The 5,587-nt window shown below is 46.2% G+C and overlaps 1 pseudogene; it reads left to right on the forward strand.

Annotated features, from left to right (window-relative positions):
* Positions 1–3,512: 3,512 nt before the first annotated feature.
* LOC102839247 lies at positions 3,513–4,074 on the forward strand (annotated as a pseudogene).
* The last annotated feature ends 1,513 nt before the right edge of the window (positions 4,075–5,587 follow it).

A 5,587-nucleotide genomic window follows, 5' to 3' on the forward strand; every position in this document is an offset into this window, starting at 1 on the left:
TGTGGAAACTAAGGCTCAGAGTCACCGTCACACGTCTATTGAGTAACATAACTGGTATGTGTTCCCAGGCTCACCTAGTTTTAAATTCAAAGTGGTTCCGTAGAACACCATGCTAAGAGTGGCCTGGGTAAGGCAATGGAAGAGAAGCTATTCCAAAAGCTAGAAGCAGGGAATCTGTAAAACAATGTGTGAATAATGGAGGACGTTTCCTACCGTAGGTATAGAAGGGAAGAGGGAAAATACATAATTGAGGACATTGGTAGAACTCTCGATTTCTGTGTGGGAGAAACCCCCATCTATCAATGGACGCTTGCATGTGCTAGGATGTCCAGCAGGTTTCAAAGGAACTTCCAGACTAAGACGAACTATGAAGGTCAGCAATCTACCTCTAAAAGCCAGCTAGTGAAAGCCCTGTGAAGCACAAAGGTCTTAGATATAGTCAATCAGAGAGATAACAGAGGACAAACAGCATTCTGCTGTCTTACATGGGATTCTATACTTGGAGGGCCTGATTCAAGCATTTAACAATTGATGTCTTATCAAGAGATACAACCAGAGTTTTCTTTGAGCTCAGCAAAACTGGTCCTGAGTCCATTTCAGAACGCAAGCCCAACGCTTTCAATATTATTGCTGGGGGTGTGTACTTTCCCCCCCGTGCTGCTACTCCGAGAATCCCTTTCCATCCCCACCCCTAACTCCCCCTCCCCCAGCTCCGCTAAAGTGGCTACGATCCTTCTGTTCCGTTGGTTTAGTGAAATGTCAGTGTGGGAGCAAACCGAGAGTGAATGTGTCTTTCATATGCCAATTAGTCATGTACCACTTGTAACCACCCTTATGTATGATTGATGTCTGTGTGTGTACTGTATGCCACTTAACTTTTCCTTTGTTTGTGACTGCCCTCCCCACTCTATATCTAATAAGTTCCACGTGGGCAAGGACTGGCTTGTATATAATTGTATCCCCCGGAGCGCAGGTAGGACACCCAGTAGGTGTTCAATAACTGCGTGTAGATAGATTGCCTCTTCTAGATGGTGAAAATAGTCCAACCTCTCCCTACCCCTCAAGCCCCCTCCAGAGAGAACAGTTGGGGGGATGGTAACTGAGAGCTAAGTTGGTTGTCCTGGGAATGGGCCTGAGAACCCCTTCCCCACCCTCTGCACCTCCCCAAATGGTGGCTTAGTCAGGGAATCCCTGACGCTGCTTCACCCTCTGCTTTCATCTTCATGGGAAACGGCAGCTTCTACGCGTGTGGGTGTGTGGTGTGAAGACATCGGTGGTGTTCTCGCAGCCGCAGCTGTTTTGCTGTGTTGTTTTCCTCCCCTATCCTGAGGAGATAAGATCTGGACTGTGGTTCTCGCCTACGGATCCTCAAAGGCAACAAGCAAGCCAAGTTCCCACTTCTCAGGCACCTCCTCAGAATTTTGCCCCATGTCATGAGATCCGAGATCCGGGTCATTTGGAAGCACCAGTCAAAACGCAGCTTCCCAGAACACAGGGCAAGATCAATGCCTCTGAGTTTTCTTTCTTCTCAGAAGATCTCCAGGCAAAACTGATTTGCATGGGCTGCAAACTGGGTACATCACAATGGTAGATAGACTCCTGAAGATTCTGAGATTGCTGGAAGGGGTGTGGAGGTGGAGGGAGGTGAGCCCCTGATGGTGCATTAACTGTAGGGGTCTTCCAGGAGGCCCCTGAGAGGGCCACAGTCTGCCCTGGAAAAACAGAAAAACAATACAAGTCCAAGTAAGCTTTGAGAGACAGAGAGAGAAACAACTAAAAGGAACACATGGCTACAGGTGCAAACCTTGTTACTTGTTTCCAGAATGGAATTCCAGTTGCAAGTTGCCACAGCCAGTAACCCAGTTGCAGTCCAGCTGCTTCTGAATCATGGCAGTCCAGTATGTGTCACTATATGGTCTGAAACTCCTGGGTGAATCCAACCTCCCACCTTTAGTTAGTAGTCAAGCATGTTAACTATTTGCAGTCCCCAGGGCCCCCAAAATGCCCTAAGATATGGATTAACTCCTCTGGAATCCAGATAAATAAGCAGAGGTGATAACCATGTCTGCCTTTCCCAGTGCAGATTGTGTCCTGCTCAATAAAGCCCTCTGACTGATCTGCTGATTACAGTGTGCTTCCCAAGCCCTAGAGGAAGGAACTCTTAACTTTGATCACTTCTTTCTCCTGCTGTCTCTTCTCTTTTATTCCTCTTCTGATTGCCCCATTTTGTAAGCCAGCAGCCAGTAAAACCATATGCTTCGATACAAATGTTTATGGAAAGTCAGAGCAAATAAGTATAAAAGGTACCACTGTGTCTAGCACTTGCAAGGCTGGAGGGTAAAATAATTAGAGATTTCTCCTCTTGCTTAAAAGAATCATGACCTCCTTACCTTAGTCTCCAGAGGTCAGGCCAAGGAGAGAGAAATATCAGAAAGATGTTCTCCTGTGCTTGGTGACTATGCAAAGGCATTCGACTGTGTGGATCTTAATAAACTATGGATAACATTTTGAAGTGTGGGAATTCAGGAACACTTCATTGTGCTCATGAGGAACCTGTATAAACCAAGAGATAGTCATTCAACCAGAAGAAGGGGATACTGTGTGGTTTAACATCAGGAAAGGTGTGCATTATGATTTTATCTTTTCATCATACTTCTTCCATCTGTATACTAAACAATCATCCAAGAAGCTGGACTATAGGAAGAAGAATGTGACATCAGGATGAAAGGAAGACTCATTAGTAACCTGCATTGTACAGTGACACAGCCCTGCTTGCTGAAAGTGAAGAGGGCTTAAAGCACTTATTGATGAATATCAAAGCCTTCAGTATAGATGACATCTCAACAAAAATAAATCAAAACTCCTCACAATTAAACCAATAAGCAACATCATGATATATGGAGAAAACACTGAATTTGTTAAGGATTTCATTTTACTTGGATCCGCAACACAATCACTGTCCTTAGAAGCAGCAGTCAAGAAATCAAATGATATTGCATTGGCCAAATCTACTGGGAAAGACCTCTTTAAAGTGTTAAAAATCAAAGATGTCACCTTGAGAACTAAGATGCACCGGGTTCAAACTATGATTGTTTCAGTAGCCTCATATGCAGGTGAAAGCTGGACAACGAATACAAAAGATTGAAGAAGAATTCATGCACTTCAATTATGGCATTGGCAAACAATATTGAATATACCATGGGGTGCTAGAAGAACAAACACATCTATCTTGGAGGAAGTACAACCAAGATGCTCTTTAAAAGTGAGGATATTGAGACTTCGTCTGACCTACTTTGGATATGTTATCAGGAAGGACTAGTCCCTAGAGAAAAACATAATGCTTGGTCAGCAAAAAACAGGAAGACCCTCAGTGAGATGGACTGACACAGTGGTGGCAACAGTGGGCTCAAATATAACAATTATTCCCTGCTCACCGCTGCGCCGTGCGGGCCGGGCATGGTGTTGGGCCCCGGACCGCCTCGCCGGTCTCGGGGTGCCCAGAGGCAACAGGGATGCTCACTCTGGCAAGCAAGTTGAAGCGGGATGACGGTCTCAAAGGGTCCCGCTCAGCAGCTACAGCGTCAGACTCCACCCGGAGGGTGTCCGTGCGAGACAAGCTGCTCGTCAAAGAGGATGCAGAACTTGAAGCGAATTTACCCTGTACCTGTACAGTGCATTTTCCCGATCCCAACACACTCCACCGCTTCCAGTTGACTGTGTCCCCAGATGAGGGTTACTACCAGGGTGGAAAGTTTCAGTTTGAAACTGAAGTTCCTGACGCATACAACATGGTGCCCCCCAAAGTGAAGTGCTTGACCCGAATCTGGCACCCCAACATCACAGAGACGGGAGACATCTATCTGTCTGAGTTTACTGCGAGAACATTCTATTGACGGCACTGGCTGGGCTCCCACCAGGACGCTGAAGGATGTTGTTTGGGGATTAAACTCTTTATTTACTGATCTTTTGAATTTCGATGACCCATTGAATATTGAAGCAGCAGAACATCATTTGCGGGACAAGGAGGACTTCCGGAATAAAGTGGAAGACTACATTAAGCGTTACGCCAGATGATACAAGGAGAGGCCTGCAGGACCAGGGATTGCGTGATGCCGTCATCTGTAACGTAACCACCAAGAACGAGTTCCTCCTTCCCACCCTCACGTGCCCTCTCTGCCCCGCCGGGCAGTCAGCTCCAGACCAAGTTGTACTGAAGAAGAACAGCTCCACAACTGCCCATTGGAGACGGAGACATCAACACACAGCAAGAAATGGACCTTGGGTTCTAAAGAGTTGTCTGCTTACCTTAACATGTTTACTCTGTTTGAAGCTCTGCTGTACAGGCTGTTGGAATTCTTACGAAGTTTTAATGAACTCAAAGTTGAGGCTAGAGTTTGCTCACCCCTTCCACATGCACCATTTCCTGCACAGATGATGCTAATGACGTGTTCGGTGTGACCCACAGATTGACATGAGTAAACTGCTGCAAACTGCTTGGGTTCCACTTCTCAGCCCCCGCCGCGCGGCCCCACCCAGACCTCACCAAGTTCCCAGAATGCATAGAACCACTTAACTGTCTACCTTACCGAGATGCGGTTTTTAATTTAATGTAAGTATATTTTGGGGGGAAAAAAAAAAATATATATATATATATATAACAATTATTGTGAGGATGGCGCCGGACCAGGCAGGGTTTCTTTCTGTGGAACGCACTCAGTGGAATATAACAGAATCCTATAGACCAACAGTCACCATGGGCCTACAGTGAGGCCTCTTAGCAGAGGTTTTAAGGAAGTTGGTCTCTCAGCACTTCCCAGAGACCCAATAAACTTTTGAGAGTGCCTGTATATACCATATGCCATATATTAGTTAACCTCAGGGGGACAACTTCAACATAGCCTTGGTCTGAACCAGTGTTTTATAGACTCAGAGATTAACTACAATGACTTATCCTTGTCCAAGATGTATTGACTCTGATTGAAGGATTAAAAAGGATGTTAGCCAGCAGTTATGAGTAGGTTTCTGCCAGTCACTGCTTCACATGGCTGCCTTGGCCCCCTTCCTCTTCCTCTTCCTCTTCCTGTCCTCTCTTTGCTGATCTGGACTCAGTCTGGTATTCTTGTCACACGGTCATCGTCCAGGTGAGTTCAGCTCAGCGTGAAGCAAAATAGCTCATCTGAAGGCTCAACTTTCTGTTCAGGGAAGGGCCAGACTCCTCAACTCTCTATCCCCTCACAAGTGGACCTTCAGGTTCTCTATTGCACAAGCCAGAGTCCTGGTGTGGTGCTGTGGGTTAATGCGCTGGACTGAAAAATGGGATTGGACCACAAGGTCAGCGGTTCAAGCTCACCAACCTTGTGGTTCAAACCCCGTACAAGGTCACTATGAGTCAGAAATGACTCAAAGGCACTTAACGACAACACCATTACAAAAGCCAGAGTAAGTCTTCTGTGGGAGGACTTTAGCCTAAACTCTTGGAACCCTCAAACAGGATTCATGAACTGCCCATAATTCTTTGAGCACTGTATGATTGCACCCACTCTCTTATTGCATTGTCTGGGGGTGGGGGTGGGGTCAACCACTCAGC

The sequence above is a fragment of the Chrysochloris asiatica genome, unplaced genomic scaffold (genome assembly GCF_000296735.1).
Source record: "Chrysochloris asiatica unplaced genomic scaffold, ChrAsi1.0 scaffold00008, whole genome shotgun sequence".
NCBI classification, from domain to species: Eukaryota; Metazoa; Chordata; class Mammalia; order Afrosoricida; family Chrysochloridae; genus Chrysochloris; species Chrysochloris asiatica.